Genomic DNA, 21,389 nt, shown 5'->3' on the forward strand with positions numbered 1-21,389 from the left:
GGATGACATGTTCACGGAGCTCCAGATGTCCTCCCACGCTGAAAGAGCACAGCAGAATGCGTGGAGGCAGTCAATGTCAGACTACAGAAAAGCACAGTATGAACGAGAGGAGAGGTGGCGGGCTGAATCGCGGGATGAACAGAGCAAGTGGCGGGCTGAAGATGATAGGTGGCGTCAGCTTGCAGACAGAAGGCAAGAGTCGATGCTCCGGCTGCTGGAGCATCAAACTGATATGCTCCAGCGTATGGTTGAGCTGCAGGAAAGGCAGCAGGAGCAGAGACTGCCGCTACAGCCCCTGTGTAACCAACAGCCCTCCTCCCCAAGTTCCATAGCCTCCTCACCCAGACGCCCAAGAACACGGTGAGGGGGCCTCCGGCCACCCAGTCACTCCACCCCAGATGATTGCCCGAGCATCAGAAGGCTGGCCTTCAATAAAAGTTAAAGTTTTAAACTGCAGTGTGTCATTTTCCTTCCCTCCTCCCCCACCCATCCCTGGCTACCTTGGCAATTATCCCCCTAGTTGTGTGATGAATTAATAAAGAATGCATGAATGTGAAGTAACAATGACTTTATTGCCTCTGCAAGTGGTGCTCGAAGGGGGAGGGGAGAGTGGGGTGGTTGGTTTACAGGGAAGTAGAGTGAACCGGGTGGGGGGGTGGAGCGGAGGGTTCATCAAGAAGAAACAAACAGAAGTTTCACACTGTAGCCTGGCCAGTCACAAGACTCGTTTTCAAAGCTTCTCTGATGCGCACCACGCCCTGATGTGCTCTTCTAACCGCCCTGGTGTCTGGCTGCGCGTAATCAGTTGCCAGGCGATGTGCCTCAACCTCCCACCCTACCATAAATGTCTCCCCCTTACTCTCACAGATATTGTGGAGCGCACAGCAAGCAGCAATAACAATGGGGATATTCTTTTCGCTGAGGTCTGAGCGAGTCAGTAAGCTGCGCCAGCGCGCTTTTAAACGTCCATATGCACATTCCACCACCATTCGGCACTTGCTCAGCCTGTAGTTGAACAGGTCCTGACTACTGTCCAGGCTGCCTGTGTACGGCTTCATGAGCCATGGCATTAAGGGGTAGGCTGGGTCCCCAAGGATAACTATAGGCATTTCAACATCCCCAACGGTTATTTTCTGGTCCAGGAAGAAAGTCCCTTCCTCCAGCTTTCGAAACAGACCAGAGTGCCTGAAGACGCGAGCATCATGTACCTTTCTCGGCCATCCCACGTTGATGTTGGTGAAACGTCCCTTGTGATCCACCAGGGCTTGCAGCAGCATTGAAAAGTACCCCTTGCGGTTTATGTACTCGGTGGCTTGGTGCTCCGGTGCCAAGATAGGGATATGGGTTCCGTCTATCGCCTCACCACAGTTTGGGAATCCCATTGCAGCAAAGCCATCCACTATGGCCTGCACGTTTCCCAGAGTCACTACCCTTGATATCACCAGGTCTTTGATTGCCCTGGCAACTTGGATCACAGCAGCCCCCACAGTAGATTTGCCCACTCCAAATTGATTCCCGACTGACCGGTAGCTGTCTGGCATTGCAAGCTTCCACAGGGCTATCGCCACTCGCTTCTCAACTGTGAGGGCTGCTCTCATCCTGGTATTCTGGCGCTTCAGGGCAGGGGAAAGCAAGTCACAAAGTTCCATGAAAGTGCCCTTACGCATGCAAAAGTTTCTCAGCCACTGGGAATCGTCCCACACCTGCAACACGATGCGGTCCCACCAGTCTGTGCTTGTTTCCCGGGCCCAGAATCGGCGTTCCATGGCATGAACCTGCCCCAGTAACACCATGATTTGCACATTGCTGGGGCCTGTGCCTTGTGAGAGATCTATGTCCATGTCAATTTCCTCATCACTCTCGTTGCCGCGCTGCAATCGCCTCCTTGGCTGGTCCTGGTTTTGCTTTGGCATGTCCTGGCTCTGCATATACTCCAGGACAATGCGCGTGGTGTTCATAATGCTCATAATTGCCGCGGTGATCTGAGCGGGCTCCATGATCCCAGTGCTATGGCGTCTGGTCTGAAAAAAGGCACAAAACTAGTATCTGATGGAGGGAGGGAGGGAGGGGCGAGTGACGACATGGCGTACAGGTACAGGGAATTAAAATCAACAAAGGTGGCTGTGAATCAGGGAGAAACACAAACAACTGTCACACAGAATGGCCCCCCCCAAAGATTGAACTCAAAACCCTGGGTTTAGCAGGCCGTTGATTTCATGGAGGGAGGGGGAAGCAAATGAATACAGAACAAATCTATTTTTTACATCTTAAGCTGGCAGACGACGGTGCAGCATGACTGATAGCCCTTGGCATCTTCTGGGTGCTTGGCAGAAAAATACTGGGCGCTTGGCAGAAAATAGCATACTACGACTGTAGCCATCATCGTCGAGACTGCCCAGGTGCCCATGATTGACAGCCACTGCAGTACGACGACAACGGATACCAGTCGTAATATACCATCTTCTACCAAAAGGCAAGGGGCTGCTGCTGTGTAGCAATGCAGCCCCCACGTCTGCCAACCCCACGTCTGCCAGCACCCAGATCGCCGATGAAGGCTACCAGTCATACTGCACCGTCTACTGCCAAAAGGCAACTAGCTGCTGCTGTGTAGCAATGCAGTACCACGTCTGTCGGCACCCAGAGGACATATGGTGACGGTGAGCTGAGCTGAGCTGAGCGGGCTCCATGCTTGGCGTGGTATGTTGTCTGCACAGGTAACCCAGGTAAAAAGGCGCAAATCGATTGTCTGCCGTTGCTCTGAAGGAGGGGGAGGTGCCTGACGACATGTACCCAGAACCCCCCGCGACACTGTTTTGCATCATTCAGGCATTGGGATCTCAACCCAGAATTCCAATGGGCGGCGGAGACTGCGGGAACTGTGGGATAGCTACCCACAGTGCAGCACTTCGGAAGTCGACGCTAGCCTCGGTACTTGTGGACGCGGTCCGCCGACTTAATGCACTTAGAGCATTTTATGTGGGGACACACACAATCGGCTGTATACCGATTTCTATAAAACCGGCTTCTATAAATTTGACCTAATTTCGTAGTGTAGACATACCCTTATCTATAAACATATGTTGCAATGGCGTAACAACCATGTTTAGTTAAACAGGTACAACTTTGTATGTGTACACTTTTATATTGGTTTGGACCTGGCTTATATTGGTTTAGTTTGCGCCTGTGAATGTGCACTAATATCAGCTGGATTTAAGCCAATATAAGAGTGTCCACACACAAAGTTGGACTGGTTTAACGAAACTGGAATAACTTCAATACTTTTGTTTCCTTGATACAACTTTGAGTGTAGGCCAGGCCTTAAAGGAACCATCTTCTCCTTTGCTCACAAAATCTCTGATGATTTTGAATTAATATACCTTCAAGAGTATTTGGGCAGATCCTCAGCTGGTGTAAATCGGCATAACTCCATTGAAGTCAATGGAGAGACTCTGATTTACACCCTGAGGATCTGGCCACTGTTTTTAGTCCACACATACACTGTTTCTTTCTTAGATGATGCATTCAGAAGCCTTCTTTGGCACTTAATTAATTGTTCCCTTCTCAAATCCTCTACCATTCTGATGAAGTCACTAATCTGGTCCCATGTTCACCACCTGTAGGCAAAAACAGGAGGGAATTGTTGCCATATATACTGGCATGGAGGACAAATATTTTATTTTTATGAACAACTCCTACATGGAAAGCAATAGGGCCAAATTCTCTATCACTATCATCACCACAACTTTTCTGTGTTTAGTACAGTTGCACTAGTGTAAGTGAGAGGAGAATTTAGCCCACAGCTCATAAGAGTAATTAGAGCGTTTCCAACTGACCTAGGACACTGCACAAAAGTCAAGAGAACCGTCTGATCCTTTTTAAGGAAATGTCAAAACAGAAATGCATTTCCTTTTCAACTGAAAAATGGACAATTGGAACAAATTTATTTATTCTTAGATCCTAATCAGGCTAAGAAGTGCTGCACAAAATACTGAAAAATGGGAGGGATAAATATAATTTGGAATCTGGGAGGGTCAGATCAGATATACTCTCTAATTATAATTGCAGAAGGATCATTGCCTTAACAAGCATCTTTCTTTATTAATAGAGTTAATAGAAATATTCTACACAGTCATTTTCAGAAGTGCTGACTGTGTAGAATTGTAATGGAAGCCAGCTGGAAGTGTGGGTGCTCAGCTCTTCTGAAACTCAGGCCCAGAAATAGGAGAATAAGAGGAAAATCCAGAACCTATCAGACTCCATGGCACAGAGCTCTATGGCACAGCATGATTCTGCTGTCACAGAACGTTGTACATATTTTGAGGGCGAAATCCCCCTTCAGGGCTAGAAATGCCCCACCAGATCCTGTCCCCTGATCAGCTAGCACTATCTGTTACTCAGCCCTGGGCTCTGGAAGCACATGAAGAGAGCCTTTCCGACTCCGTGTTGGAAGGTCCTTCCTCTCTGTAGCTCATTGACAATCAGCCTTGGAGGATTTTGTGCTCCCCAAATGGAACCATCATCTCTGAAGAGAGGATGGGCTACTGGGCTAGTGGAGGAGGGAGAAAAATGGAAGAACATACTCACACCCAACTCTCCCAACACACAAATACATTGAGAACCATCTTGATCCCCATTTTACCCCAGCTGTGGCTCCGGAAGGATTACTATAGCCCTTGTGTTGTGAAAGGGGAGGACAAGTATTCACGGAGCAAAGCTGAATGTCTGTGGGCATGAGTCTGCAGCTTTGAGGCCTCCATCACAATTTCCCCATCTTCCTACTGTTGGGAGCCAGCAAAAGTAGGCATCTTCCCCTTATCTCTCAGGGCAGGTAAGCCACCTCCAAAGTAATGCAGCAAGCCTCCACAGAGTCCATTTGCTTCCCCTTGGCACACAGTGTGGCCTGAGATTATTCTGAATGAGCTGCACAGTAATACAGGATACCTACACCACTGCCTCCTATATAACCTAAGAGGACAGCAGGAAATTAAATGTGTGCAAGGGATGAGGGGAATTAACAAAGCATGGCCAGTTCCCTATTGACTCTGTGTTTTCAAATTCCTGTGAACCTGAAACTCATTGGTGAGAAACCGAGCAAAGCAAACCAACCTGCTGGCAAAGTTCGTTGAAACCTAGGCAAAGCAAAACTGGCAGCTTTTGCACAGTTCTCTACTCATCTGAGTATAGCAAAACTTCATGGCTGTTTTTCTCCTTCTGAAAGTCAATGTTATTATTTCCTGAATGGGTTATTTCCTTCCTGAGTACAGCAATAACTGGGCTTCCAGCCTTATAACTCACTATGCATGCGAGGCATACAGATATTGCACTACAACTGCAGGCCCATCTGTTGATTATTTCTTTTATATAATACACTGGGAAGAGTGTCATAAATTGCAGAGATTTATTACAACAGTTTTCAGTGGTGAACTCAACTTTGTTTTATGTTAATTTCAGAAGAAGCTAAATCAAATCAGTTGCAAGTATACTGTCTAAATATCACATTAACACTAAAGACCCTTTGGGAAGTAAGGGCCAGATTGTGTCCCAAGATCTGCATATGAAAGGGATCCTTTGTGCAGGGATCTCACCCTTCTATCCTGTGTGAAAAGAGGCTCTCTGATGGGTCAGTAGCTGCATGGGCATGGGGGCACGAACCAGAGTGGGCCTAAGGGACGCACATTGTCTTTTCTCTAGATCTACCAGTACCAGCTCTGCAGTGCATCCTCTCAGTTGTCCACCCCCTTTCAAGTAGCTGCCTGGGGAGCTGCAAGCAGGAGAGCCCCTGGTAAGAAGTGCAATTGGAAACATGCTGCAAGGGAATGGCAGACATGGCAGTGACACGTTGCTAGTGAGAATTCACAGGGCCTCTGCCCAAGGGGACTGTGGCCTCCCATTGTTCTCTTTTGGACCAGGTTCATCCACACTAAGCATACCCTGCCTGTAGATGGAACAATATGGAGGACACTCGCAAGGACACCTCTATGGAGATACCTTACCTTTAGCCCTGCTTTTGGCAGTCCAGCCCTAGTGTTTTCAGAATTATTGGGAGTGGTGATTGTGAAGGGGCAGTTCTGCAAAGGCAGCTGGTCTACCTCTTTAGGGTCCCCTCTGTGTTCAGATATGGAGTCATGATCTGATCCTTTATTTTTATATCAAAGTCCAGTGACATGAACAAACAATTCAATCTCGATCTCGTCATTGATACTGTCATGCAAACTTTAGCAGACAAACACCTTCTGTTGTACAGTCAGTACCTGTAACTAGTCAGCAGTGTTACAGGACTAGGTTCTTAGCATCACCTTTGTGGGCTGCTGCTAGTCTGTCTTATCTTGCTGCTGAACTTAATTATACAGATTTCAGTTAATAAAAAAAGTCTCCATTTTGCACAGTCAGCAATTTTAAAAAAATTGACAGTTAAAAAACCTAAATCAGATTTTGCAATCTTGTGATCAGAACTACGAGTCCTGATGCTTACACCATTAATTCTTATAGTGAAATTGATTTATTGCTGTTACATAAATAATGGACTATAATATATTACCAAAATAAATAAATGTGTGTTTATATACAGAAGTGCCAAATCCTACAGTCCAGTTTCAGGCAAAATTTAGACTATTATACGGATCAAGAAAAATGATTCAAATCAAGTACAATGATAACAGCTACAGTTCAGTTTAACTGAGACTATTTTGCATTACATTTTAATATATGGAGAAGACTCAGCAATTTGTCTGCTAATAAGGAAAGAAGAATTTTAACAATAAGAATTAGCACTATGTTAGTGAAATCTTTTATGCTGGGGGGGGAGGGGCTGCATCTCAGCATGTGTTTTAAAACAGGAGACAGGTAGCTAGAACAAACTCCGTGAGTTGGATGAATGGCTTGTATTGGCAAGTTCTGCTGTAACCAGTTGTCACGCAGTCTCAGTGCTAACATGTCAGCTGGAATTTGCACAAGGGATCCCATGGTCCTGATGAGAGCGGTGGATTAAATCAAAGTTTTGGAGCAACTGCCATCAAATGTTACACCTAAGCAGTCAGTGGCTTTGCATGTCCTTTAGAAATAGCTTGGGTTATCTGTTGGTGTTGCGTTCTCCCTCACTGGAGGACAACCATATCTGGGAATAAAATATAAGCAACACAGATGGTTATTCTCAGGACTTGATCCTCCAAACCCTTATCACAGGGAATTACTACATTGACTTAAATGGGGCTACTCCTATGAATACAGATATTTTTAGAGGAGAAAAGGTTGCAGCAAAATACTAATTCTATTATTATTGTAATATTCTATGAAATACTGATTTGTTGACTTTTTTAAAAAATACATTTTTACTTTCTTTAAAATAAAAGAGCCTGCACTGGATGTACAGCCTGATATACCATTAGTAATTGTTGGGATCAACTCTATTGTCTAAGGATTTAAAATGAGTAGGATATAAATATTGAAATGTTATTCAAATGGCTTTCAAAATGAAAAGGCCTGATTTTGATCTCACTTAAGTGTAAATTCGGCACTGAGACCCATGAGTGTAGTCCCCTGTGTCTGTCTGAATTCCCACCCATTCTACTGAGATTTCACATGGGCATAGGGGCCTATGCTTGTTGGTGCAGTATCAGGGATTATGCTGTAATCAGGAGTAACCCTGAAGTAAAACTGGTGTAAACTCATAATCAGGTTTACCATTTTCCTTTTATCTACTCCAAATTAGTTTGTCTAGTACAATGAAAATTCTCTACCTTCCTGAACTGTTAATTGTTTTAATATAAATCCGTTTTCTGGATGATGTTTCTGTTGGCAGGTGAACCTCTCTTTTCTGGTTGGGACATGTTTGGGAGCAGAAGACCATATAGTTAATCCAATTTCCCTAACAAAACATATCATTTTATGAAATATTCTTTTTGGCCTTCACTAACACAGAAATGAGAGTAAGAGCAGAGTTCTCTTCAGATAGAAATCTCACACCCAGTGGAGCCAATTTCTGATCTATAACTTCATTATGTGTTAAATGAAGCCAGACCCTAGATAATTAAATTAGAAAATATCACTTTCTTATGCTATTTTAATGTTAGTTTAACATTGTAGCTAAACTCCTGGAAGACCTTTTACCCTGAGCATCTATTTAAAAAGTTACTGGGAAAAAAATGTAGTTTTGCAAATAAAATTACAATTATTCGAGCTCTTTACATCAGGTCTCTCTATTTGTTCCCTATGGGTTCATTTAACAGCAGTTGATGCTTTTTATCCCCCTATAGAGAATCACACTTTCTTCACTAATTCCAAGATGGCTAGATTCCTGAAGGGACTTATTATCAGATCCTTCACACCATTGGTGAAGCCAATACCTCAATGGGTCCTCAATCTCATTCTTTCATCTCCCCTCAAACTTCCCTTCGACTCTTTAGCTACATGTTCTATGTCCCATCTCTCAATGAAAGTTGCCTTCCTAGTCACTATACCACAAGCCAGAAGGGTTAGCAAGCTGGGATCACTCATGGTAGACCCACCATATATGATGTTTCATAAAAAAAAAAGGTATTTCTTCACTCCCACCAAAAATTCACTTACTGATATTTTTTCCAAAACCGCACACCTCTGGTGAGGAGAGAACACTTCATTCTCTAGACATCCAAAGAGCACTAGCCTTTTATCTACAAAGAACAAAAACAATTAGAAAGACACCTAGGTGTTTTGTTGCCATAGCAGAGATATCAAGAGATGAAGCTGTATCTCTGCAGAGACTTTCTAAATGGATCTCTGGCTGCATTATCCTTTGTTACCAATTAGCTCACATCTCTCCTGTGGAGAGGGTGAGGGCCTATTCCACCAGAGTGCAAGCAACCTCTGTTGCATCTCTGCAAGATGTACCTGTACTAGAGATATGTAGGGCAGCTCTCTGGAGCTTCTTACACACTACACAAGACTTTGCATAGAATCATAGAGTCATAGACTTTAAGGTCAGAAGGGACCTGATCTTCTAGTCTGATCTCCTGCACAAAGCAGGCTGCAGAATCTCACCCACCCACTCCCGCAACAACCCCCTAACCTATGTCTGAGCCACTGAAGTCCTCAAATCATGGTTTAAAGACTTCAAGGTGCAGAGAATCCTCCAGCAAGTGACCTGTGCCCCACGCTGAAGAGGAAGGCGAAAACCCCCCAGGGCCTCTGCCAATCTGCCCTAGAGGAAAATTCCTTCCCGACCCCAAATATGGTGATCAGCTAAACCCTGAGCACATGGGCAAGACTCACCAGCCAGACACCCAGGAAAGAATTCTCTGTAGTAACTCAGATCCCACCCCATCTAACATCCCATCACAGGCCATCGGGCATATGTACTGCTAATAATCAAAGATCAATTAATTGCCAAAATTAGGCTATCCTATCATACCATCCCCTCCATAAACTCATCAAGCTTAGTCTTGAAGCCAGATATGTCTTTTGCCCCCCTGCTCCCGTTGGAAGGCTGTTCCAGAACTTCACTTCTCTGATGGTTAGAAACCTTCATCTAATTTCAAGTCTAAACTTCCTGATGGCCAGTTTATATCCATACAGACAGGAACACATATCCTGAAGAACCTCCAGTTACAGATAAGTAAATTCCATTTCTGAGTGTTGGCATTTTTTAACAGAGGAATTCTGTCTGCAATGATTCTGTTCCTTTTTTTAAGTAGACAGCAGCAACATGATGACTTGTATTTTACTACCCTTGCTGTTGCTTAAGCATCTCTCCAGCAATCTCCTTTAGCAGTGGAAGAATATTTCCATGTTAAATAGTGCTGTGGACATTGTACTGATCCTGTAGACACAAGTATAAGTGTCACAGAGAAAAAATATTAAACCAATTTCATAAATAACAGACCAAGCCCATGCCTCTCTTCAAAAAGAACATTAAGAGATTTTCCACATCTAACTAAAAAAAGATACAGAGGGTCCTGTGGCACCTTTAAGACTAACAGAAGTATTGGGAGCATAAGCTTTCGTGGGTAAGAACCTCACTTCTTCAGATGCAAGATGTGAAGTTCTTACCCACGAAAGCGTATGCTCCCAATACTTCTGTTAGTCTTAAAGGTGCCACAGGACCCTCTGTTGCTTTTTTACAGATTCAGACTAAATCGGCTACCCCTCTGATACTTAAAAAAAGATAGGCAGTCCATTTGTTTTATCTTTTCTCACAAGCACATTTTTGCCTTCAGTATAAAAAAAGCCAATCCATATCAGTTGTTTGGTATCAATTTTCTCAAACTCTGGATGAGTCTTCCTATGTCTTTTGTATTGGGTTGGTAACTAGATAAAAGATAGGAAATGAAGGGTAGGAATAAATGGTCAGTTTTCACAGTAGAGAGAGGTAAATAGCGGGGTGTCCCCCAGGCTTCTGTACTGGGACCAGTCCTATTCAATATCTTCATAAATGATCTATAAAAAGGGGTAAATACTGAGGTGGCAAAGTTTGCAGATGATACTAAATTACTCAAGACAGTTAAGTCCAAAGCTGACTTGAAGGGTTACAAAAGGATCTCGCAAAACTGAGTGACTGGGCAATAAAATGGCAGATGAAATTCAATGTTGATAAATGCAAAGTAATGCACATTGGAAAACATAATCCCAACTATTCATATAAAATGATGGGGTCTAAATTAGTTGTTACCACTCAAGAAAGAGATCTTGGAATCACTGTGGATAGTTCTCTGAAAACATCCACTCAATGTGCAGCGACAGTCAAAAAAAGCCAACAGAATGTTTGGAATCATTAAGAAAGGGATAGATAATAAGACAGAAAATATCTTCTTGCCTCTATATAAATCCATGGTACGCCCAGATCTTGAATATTGTGTGTAGATGTGGTCGCTCCATTTAAAAAAAGATATCTTGGAATTGGAAAAGGTTCAGAAAAGGGCAACAAAAATGATTAGGGGTATGGAATCGCTGCTGTATGAAGAGAGAATAATAAGACTGGGAATTTTCAGCTTGGAAAAGAGATGAATAAGGGGGGATATGATAGAGTTCAGTAAAATCATGACTGGTGTGGAGAAAGTAAATAAGGAAGTGTTAGTTACTCCTTCTCATAACAGAAGAACTAGGGGCCACCATATGAAATTAATAGGCAGCAGGTTTAAAACAAACAAAAGGAAGTATTTTTTCACACAATGCACAGTCAACCTGTGGAACTCCTTGACAGAGAGTGTTGTGAAGGCCAAGACTAAAACAGGGTTCAAAAAAGAACTAGATAAATTCATGGAGGATAGGTCCATCAATGACTATTAGCTACGATGGACAGGGATGGTGTCCGTAGCCTCTGTTTGCCAGAAGCTGGGAATGGGGACAGGGGATGGATCACTTGATAATTACCTGCTCTGTTCATTTCCTCTGGGGCACCTGGCATTGGCCACTGTTGGAAAACAGGATACTGGGCTAGATGGACCTTTGGTTTGACCCAGTATGGCTGTTCTTATGTTTTTATGTTCATGGAAAGCTTCATGCATTTATTCAGTATTTCTACTTGTAGAGGTATTTATGTATTGCACAAAGTTTAAAAACAAAAAAACCCCAACACAGTACATATCTATACTACAGCGATGCTCAAACATTTTATGCAGGATTATCTATCTCTCATACTTGTTTCTGAAGCTGCAGTTACCTTGCTCACTATTAATGCCATAAATCTAAACATTAGGCAATAGAGTGGATGATCTAATATGTCTTTTTTTCCAATCTCTAATTTCTGTGACTATTATTCCCTGCCACAGTAGTGACAATGGTGACAGTGGAGTGCTGCTCTCACAATCTTGCTTCCATCTCCTCTCTTACTTCTTGAACATTTTTGCCTCCTCTGGGTGTGCATGCCATATGGCTCTTCTGTTTACTCTCACTTGATATCACTACACTCTATCATCATCCTTGCCCTCTCTGATTTCAATGCTTTACTGTTCCTCTTGCTTTCATTCCAATCCCTCACCTTCATCCTGCGTGATATCAACATCTATGTCTCTCCAGGTTAAGAACAGCTCACCACGGCGTTCTCTCTTTTGTAACATTGTTCACACTCCCTTACACATCTGTCATACCAGGCAATCCTTTCAGTGACCTCTCATCTCCCAGATTTCTCTGTAGCTCTCTATCCTCTCCTCCTCCTCCCCACATAAACCTCCACTGACTCCATGATTTCCACTAACACCGCTACCTTCTCCAACATCATGGACTCTTTTGTTCCTATTCATTACTCGGTGTACACCACAAACCTTCATTGTGGTGGTAAAAGGAATGCAGTGAGAACAAGGCTGCTAAATGAATTATGTGTGTACATTGATTTGCAACCCATACTGTGGTCATATGGGATTCATCCTATCGGTGGGTGGGAAGTAGCACCCAAAGGAATATTGCAACAATCTTACCTGTTAGGTGCCATAATATTTGAAGATATGATGCTTTTTCTGACCAAGAACTACCCCTTTCATATCCGACACCCCAGTCTTCATATGTAAAATGCTTGGGATTTAAGCATAGTTTTATGGAAAGAGTTTGTTATGTTTTATACATTTTATTAGCATATTCTGTATTCCTTATTTAGGCAAAATTATTATTGAAGTTAATAGGCATTTTGAGCCATTAGTGCAGTACATTCGCTAATTGAATACACATGCAAATTAAATTTTCTGATGAATGTCTTTGTTTAAATTTGATTTAAACCTCAAAACCCTCTATTTCATATCAAATATCTCTAAAGAGAACGTTTGAAAAGGATTAATAGTGAAATCATAATATTAATGAGCTGGGCCAAAGTAAAGACAAGTGTTACTTGAATAAGCCTTGAGACAATCATAAAATCTGTAAGGATGTCAAGTCCAAATCTGGAAAGCATTTATAAAAATGACAGAAAATATTTGAAGAACAGTTATCAGTATCTGCACTTCCTTTAAAAAAAAAAAAATCTTTTGACTCTGATTTCCTACATTTTTAATCAAATAAACAGGGCCAACTAAAATATGAAGAGAAATAAAGGGGCAAAGATAGTTTTAAATCTATCCCCATGGAAGTGTGAAAAGCTTTGTATTCAACTTTACTTTCACACAGAAAACTACATTCAATTCACCGAGAGACTGCGTTTCAAAAAAATGTTGTGGTTCTGGCTTAAATCCACAAAAGAAAGGAACTTCAAAGTTAAGGATCAAGCCTCCAATATTTGGCCACAATATGACACAGTTGGGTAGAATTAAGGATGGCATCCCGTTGTGACTAGACACTAGGAAAGGGGTTTGATCTTTGACCCTGAATTTCCTTTCTTTTACAGACTGAACCTTAACAAACTCTGAATGCAGTTAGAGGAATTAACTTTTGTGTTACTATTGTTCTTTTGGTTTTCCATGTTTAAAGCTCTATTTTTTATGGTCAAGGTAATAAAAATAAATTGCTGATTTATTTATTTATTTATTTATATCTAGCTTATGCAAGAAGACAAGAAGATTCATTCTTCTTTTGTATTGACTTTCTCTGTGATGCTCATCTCAGCAAAATCCAGGTAAGTTGTTCTTTTCCACTGGCTGACCTGAAAATGTGATCATAAAGTCCAGTGACATATCTTGACATTGTCGCACAATGTAAGTCAGTGGTGATGCAGAAAGACATTCTAGACAGGAAGCTAAAACCCACTTATAGTAACACCTTGTAGAGCTGGTTAAAATGTTTCCATCAAAACAGTTCTTCAAAGGGAACATTGGATTTTCGTCTAAAATTTGTTCACAAAAAGCATCTGCTTGCCATGGAAAATTTCAACTTTTCACCAAAAAATTGAATGTCTGAATACTTTGATTTGGAAATGCCACAGCAGCCTCTCGTGGGAATTCTAATGTGGGGGTCTCGTCCCCATTTTCCTCTATGGGCTGGACTCCCTAAGGGATTATACCTCTGAGGATGTACCCTGGCATATGACTCTAATGCTGCACTACAGCATCTCAGCAGGTAGGGAGACCATGGAACCTCATGGGATATGTAGTAGACAGACAGCCTAGCCTATGCAGTAGAATGGGGGCATGAGGCGTCTGAACTACAACTCCTATGAAGCGCTGCAGGGGCATTTCTGACTAGACATTTTCAGCTGAAATGGTTTGGTTTTCAGTTTTTCATTGAAAAGCTGAAATTTTCCATGGAAAAATACATTCTGAGCAGCTCTAATATCTTTTTAAACATAACGGGCCTGACCCTGCTCCATCTGAAGTCAATGATGTGGGTTTGGGCTCTAGGGCCCAGATCCTTAAAGCTGTTTAGACTTTGATTTCAATGGAAGTCAGGAGCCTAAATATCTTTAAGGATCTGGGCCTAAATTACTCAGAATCAGCTTTAAATAATGGGATAGAGTACTTTATGGAAGAATTAACCCCATCAACTAAATTTGTTACTCACATTAGTAATGCTATTATTATTGAAATGGATAAAAAATTGAATACCAAAAAATTAATAGGGAATTTGTACATTTGTAGATTCCCATAACGCAAGAAGACTTGGAGAATTCTTGTGCATTTAAAAAAATATAACATTTCAAGTACAACATAATCTCTTTATTGGTGCTCCTTAATGGACTAAAATAGTTTCAATAAGGGGATTCAAAAAAGTCTTTTACACCAAGGGTCCAATTCTGTAGCCTCACTCATGTGGGTAGTCCCACTAAATCTAAATGGGACTCATGTGAGTAAGAACTGTAGGATCAGACTGTAAGTACAGATTCTTTTCAGTTTATTCTGAACCATCTTTCTGGCTCTTGATTAGAGTTTCATTTATGCCTTAGCATGAAAAGATGACCCCTGAAATTGTTTAGTACAGCAAATTGGAATTTCTGATTAAATTGCTCCTCCCACAAGCTCACAGGCGAGGAGGCTTTATTTGGGCCAGCAGGGGAAGAAACCCTTGGTTCCTTTAAGAGTTGCACCTTTCTTACCTCATGGTGGGCAGTCGATCTCCTTCTGGGCTGGAGGAGGTTGGGGCTTTGTGGCTGATTGGTTGGACAGAAGTGTATGGCATAAGCCTATTGGCTCCCACACACCCAAGTGAGTGGCAATCTGCACCAGGAAGAAAAACTCCATCCTCCCTCTTGTTAGGTTTATATTAGAATTGGATTTTGGGGACTTGCTGTCTGCATCATGCTAGTTGCTTTTTGGGTACTGGGAAGGTATTTTCCCCTTGCTGCCAGATTAGCCTGGGCAAGGGTGAGTTTTGTCACCTGTCTCTTAGCAGCCCAGGGACATGGTGTGTTGGTTAGTTTATAAAATTCATTTTGTTTCTACTTAGCAGGTGTCCAGGCTTTCCTTGATAAACCAGAATTGGAATTGGATTAGGAAAAGGCCACTCCTAGAGAAGGTGGAGAATGGGGTTGGGGCTTCTAATGCCTGGTATAACCTCCTCTTCCCCACCCCCTTAACCCTCGTACAAAGGAAGGTCTGTGGGATCCCAGCAATGGTACTGGGATCAAGTTAATGGGGTCAGCCCTCCCCAAGGTGGAACGGATTACAAAGGGATGACTTGCACTGGAGGAGTTATTGTCAAATAGTTCCCAGATGTGTTACATACGAAAGTTGCATCCTAATTAAACTACATTTCTGGTGCCTTCTTTTTCTTCCTGCAGGGTCCAGGACAAGAGATGTGTGCCAAAATATTACTCAGCAGCAATTCAGCCATTCTGAAAACTGCCAGGGCTTACTAGCTACAAAATGCACCGACAGTTTGGTGTACTCTTTACTTTAGTCTGCTACTGAACCAAAACTTATAGATCCCTGAAATCTCCTATTGATTGTGGAAATGAGAGGATTAACTATTATTTGCTATTAGAGATCCTCTTTCAAGGCCAATTTTTGACTGGTTCTTATCGGGGTTACAGGATGGGTGTGAGTGATAGAAACATTCTGGGGAGTACAGGGAACACTGTATGCCCTCATCTCTCCTCCCAGAGAGCATGAGAAAGGACAGGACCATCACACCCACCCTTCCCTGCACTGGCTTATAGACCAGAACCAGCTCAATAGGAAGAGTATGTTGCATGCCAGAAAGGACTGTAGCAAGGGGTGCACTCCCTGTTCACACTGTGCTACATGCGGAGATACCCTCAGCGATCTCTGACAATACATTTCAGGAAAGTCACTTGACGTTTGGGGGCTCATCCTTTACTTGCAGGATTGATCCTCATGCAAAGATCAGGACTTTGCCTATTATTACATTTTCAGAAGCACTAATCTGTTGAGATGTGTAATCAAGTTGAGTTGATTTCACTAAAAATCATCAGACTATCATACTGAACACAGGCAGGAATATAGCAGCATGCATGCAAGCGTACATCAGGGAGAGAATTGAGCACCTGTGTTGGCACCCCTGTTGTGTTCATTTTCCGTAAGTGTTCAGGCAAATGAATTCACGGTCAGGAATGTTCATGGAACCAGCAAATAAGTGAATATTACACAATATTCATGGGAAGTGAGTAAATGATTCTTTATGCTGGGGAAAAGTGATTTCAAGAGGCACTGTGACAAGGTCTTACCCAATCCTGCCACTGCCTCCATTTTCCCTTGTTGGGCTTCTCAAAGACTGCTCTGTCTCTTGAGTGTCAAATAACACCCCTTTTAGGGGCCTGGGGTATTAAAACAACACCATTGTTCAATTGGCAGCTTAAATCAAAACCTCTTTCCTCCCACTGCACAATTTTTTCAGCCCCTTGCTGGGTTCAACAGATGTTTCCCTAAATCCCAGGTCCTGTTTTGTGGCATTTCCTCAAGCCTCTTGCTTTTTAGACTTATGCTTCTTCCATTCACTACAAGTAGCTCCAGCCAGGCCATGCAACCTGTCTGGTGTGAAGAGCCACTTCCCAAGTCTTCTCTGATACTGTGTCCTCTCTGGATTCACTGCAAAGCTTCCCTGCAGGTCTCTTTCCTTCTGTCTTTTTTCTTACCCTTGTATCAAGGCTTCATACCCCAGCTCTTTCTCAGCTCCTCCTGCTCTGAGCAGGGGATAATTCAAGAGAAAATAGACAGTTCAAGAGAGAGGCTACGTTAATCTAATCTCTTCTTTGATAGGAACTATTTGCTCAGTTCTAGTCAAAGAGCAGCACAATGGACGTTGGTGACAATGGACCTGATCCTAAGAGGTGCTGAACACCTCCAATTCAAATTGGACCTAATTCAGAAAACCCTTGTGAGTTTTTACTCAGTCCTGATTCAGGCAAAATTTCCAGGACTATTCTGTTTTGCCTACTGACTTTGATGGGAACAGTAGGTCCTCAATATCTCTCCAGTTCAGGTCTGAAATAAGAAAGTGGATATCAGAGGGGCACTGAGGTAGGAAAACAAGAAAGAAAGAAACAAGCAGAGAAGAGGCATAAATAGGAGAGTGGTCGGTGTACCTTTTAATTGGAGGGCTACAGAGGAACAGGTACCTAGGAGAGGATTGACACAGAACAGTTCAGTCATGGCAACAGAACTTCCCAATGGAATTATTGTACCATATCATTGCTTTCTTATTTTAATCATTAGAGCTGAGCTAATCATGGCAAGTGTTTTCCTAAAATATATATTTTAATTCATAAACAAACGTTGAGTAGCCTATGTTCATTATGATCCTTTCATGTTTGCCATCTGTGAACACCCAAACAGTTAAGCTGTACTCATAGAAATATTTGTGAGTAGTGAAGTTCCACTTTGAATAGTTTTATATTTTCAAATTTTAAGTGTAATACTAGAAATTCACATTGTTAGCTGCATAAACTAATCATGGTAAGGAAGCAATATCATGTGACATATGTAACTAGCTAAACCTCTGATCATACAATTGATAGCCTAATGGAAGACAGGAACCAACACAGCACAAAGTTTGAATTTCACATTCACAATGAACTATTTGTGAGCTATTCATACAAAGGGAAAAATAATGAAAAACTTTGAATGACAAATAAATATGAAAATGTTTACAATCTGCTAGTAAACATAACAAAGCAGCAACATTTGAGGAGTGAATTATTAACTATTCACTCTGTTTTACTTGTAACATAGACTATTTTGTAAAATAAAGGATATTTTAACTTTAGGGACAGAAACTGAATATTTAGTTATTTACTGTTGTAACCAGCAAATTGGACTTTTGTATAAATGGATATTACATTTTTCTTTGTGATTTATTATACCTGTAGTGATGTTACTTTTTTTTTTTTACTTCCCAATAATGAAAGCTTAGTTTAGCATGCTAAAGTGCTTTAAATATTTTTCAAAGGCCATTCACCTGCATTGGGATTAAATAGCTGGCATACAAACATTTTTGTCTTTGCAGGCTGCTCAACTTCACTAGGGCTATTCACAGCTTGCACTTTAGTAAGGTCATCGGTATCGCTATTACACATTTCCTGTATTACATGAGGATCAAGTTCCAGTAGTTAACAAGTTAAAAAATATTCATAGGGCTGGGGAAGGAACTAGGTGGATGAATACTTTACACATATCTGCTTTATTTCTAGAACGTGATAAATAATTGTGATCAAAAATAATTTTGAATGGCAATTCCCCAAATCACTTAGAACTGTTTTAACAGGCTGCAGTATGCATTTTCTGATTTATGGAGGCAGAAGTATGATAGGACCCACACCTGCTTGCCACCATTAATTGCAATAACTTCATGCTGAATAGTCACTGGGCCAAAATTTGCTCAGTTACACCGTGGCAAATTGGGAGCAACTCCAATGAAGTCAGATACTCCATATTTAAACCACTGCTACTCAAAAGAGAATTTGGTCACTATCTGAATTGATTCCATATGAAAAATAAGGGCCAGATTCCTTTCTCAATTACACTGGAGTAAATGAGGATTAATTCTTTTGAAGTTAATTGAGGTGGATTCTCTTATACTGATATAACTCTTTTGACTTTAGTAAAGTTACTCCTAATTTATATCAGTGTAACTGAGATCAGAATCTAGCCCTCACTGTATTGTTTAAGTTATGCTGCGTGGGTTCCTTTCCAAGATGGAAACTAGTTGCAAACTATAACAATCTTTCTTAGTACTGAAGGTGATCCCTGCTGAAATTACGTGGGGAGAAAATATAAATCCATCCGTGTGCCCAATGATCTCTAGTCTGTGAATAAATAGTAGTCTCTTATCTCCATACCCTAATTTAAAGAATATACTTGGAATGTGGCCAGTAAAGTTTTTAATCTAAAGGCAAAAAAAAAAAAAAAGCTTTAGAAACTTCAAAATGATAACATGTGAAGATTTTGCTTAAGTCTTTCTTCTTATACAAGCTTTCTTGCTAATTGATTTTCCTTGTCTCTGCAGCTTCTGTTTTTCTCAGCTTTACATATTATGTTTCTCAAGCATATGATGAATGGGATGCTGTGTAGCTGAAAGATCACAAGGCTCAAATGGCTCACTCTGCATTCTTGTAGTGAAGTGGCTGGCTGAGAGTTGCAGCTGAACTTAAACTAGGGGAAAAGTTGCCTCCCCCCTTAGGAAAACTTCGTTAAATGCAAAGTGAAGGAGGCTTCACCTTGCAAGTTTTGCTGAGGACAAACCACTGCCACACACACACACACTCCTCCACCCTTGCCTCACTGGAAATATTAAGTTTGTCAGGCTGATTTTTTCCCCTGTTAGCAATGAAAGTTGACCATAAGTCACAGCACGCCACAAGAAATCGAGCTGTGACCACATTAAGCATGAATGGCAAGGCAAGGTTATAACATGTAACACTATGCTGCGCCTGCTGTAGTTAGTGGTTGGGAGGTGGGGAAAGAGAACTTTTATTGCAGGCTAAGCTCAAACCTGCCTCAGCCGTTTACTCTTGCAAAAGGCATTTAGCAAGATTTTTTTATTTTGAAAATATACCACTTTTCAGCTGCAAGTTTTGTAGCTGGGCAATACAGAGTCAAACTCGAGTACTCCTTAATTTTACTTTCAACTGCTCCAGTGGCAGACTTGAACATATTCTAGGAACAGTGGCTTCTAAAGCTTTTCAAAAGCCTCCTGCATGAAGTGCTTCCTGTAAATAGGTTGTCTGAATAAGATGGTGTGTTATTTAAGTCACGCATCTGAAGTGCAGTGCTATCATCCATTCAGTGTCTGCAGTAGCATGGTGGGCTTATGGATCTTTATTGTGATCAACTGTAGAGTAACTCTCCTCAGTATGAGGTGAAGCATTCTCCTAATGGAAAGAAAAATCTAGAGGCAGATGAATTCTTTAACCTACTCTAGGAGCCTACCTCTTCAGACTTTCACTGTATGAGAGCTAGCTGTCCCTCGGTTGAATGATTTTCAGCAGCTGTGTTAGAGTCAGATGTAAACACAAAGAATTGTTTGATTTTTGAGGCTGACAATTGATAACTTTAGCCCGACAAAGTGGGTGAGGTAATATTTGGTATTGAATATAGTCTAGTTTACTGGGACTAACATGGTCACAACAACCCTGCAAACAATTGATAACTTTGTAATTTACTTGTTCACTGGTTTTGTTTTTAATTACTATTTTTCGCCCTCATTTACTCCTTAGACTTAGTGGCACAATAGGATGGAGCCAATTTACTGTAGCTGGAAGGGAATCTGGCCCAGTGTTTTTTGGCAGGGTGGAGGAGTGACTGGCCTCAAACAAGACACACTCCATCGGTCAGTTGCCAGGAGTTCTTCAAACTGTGCTGTGAACTTTTCTTTGTGGAGTATACAGAGACTGCACAGCCTCCTACCCCCACCTTAAATTAGAGAGGGAAATTGGCAGAATGACTAGAAACAGAGGCTATGAAAGCATTGTATTGTCCCAACCTTTTAAAACTGTGGGTGGATTTTAGTGATGTGAAACATCCTTTCACTTACACTGATGTAAAACTTACTATATTGACTTTTGTGTGGAGTTGCTCTTGATTTATCCTACTATAAGTCAGCGGAGATTCAGGCCCTATACAAGTAATATCTATCCACCTGTTCCCTGACTCACTGAGTTAGGACTTATTCCAAAGTTCATTGAAGTCAATAGAAAGACTCCCATATTTGACATCAATGACTTTGGATCAAATCCGAGCGGCTAGCTTATTATAAGAGGAATTATAGACAAGCAGTATGACAACAGAGACCATATTAATTACAAACCTCCCCCCCCCCCCAAAAAAAAAAAACGGAAAAGAGATGAGTTGAAAAAAAGAGGGGCTAGCCACTCAGCTGCTATAAATTGGTGTAGCTCCATTGACATGAATGGAGTGTTGCTGATTTATACTAGCAGAGGACATGGCCTCTAATAGGTTTACTATATGTCCTGGCATTAAAACATTCACGCCTCCTGATCTATTACACTGAAAGTGCCACCTCCGCCAGGCTAGAGGTTGGAATTATACCATCTCCCTTGGATTTGGATCTGTAAATCTAAAACTGCTACACTGTTGTGATGGATA

General features: G+C 41.7%; 1 long non-coding RNA gene across 1 annotated transcript in view; it reads left to right on the forward strand.

Moving 5' to 3' along the window:
- The window catches only part of LOC135973690 (uncharacterized), a 72,441-nt gene that overhangs the window by 43,813 nt on the left and 7,239 nt on the right, over nucleotides 1-21,389 (forward strand). Inside the window, exon 2 of the long non-coding RNA XR_010590663.1 lies at nucleotides 13,434-13,510. This is a non-coding gene — a long non-coding RNA (uncharacterized LOC135973690). The remainder of the gene's footprint in view (nucleotides 1-13,433; nucleotides 13,511-21,389) is intronic.

This window comes from Chrysemys picta, chromosome 9, assembly GCF_011386835.1.
Source record: "Chrysemys picta bellii isolate R12L10 chromosome 9, ASM1138683v2, whole genome shotgun sequence".
Classification (NCBI taxonomy): domain Eukaryota; kingdom Metazoa; phylum Chordata; order Testudines; family Emydidae; genus Chrysemys; species Chrysemys picta.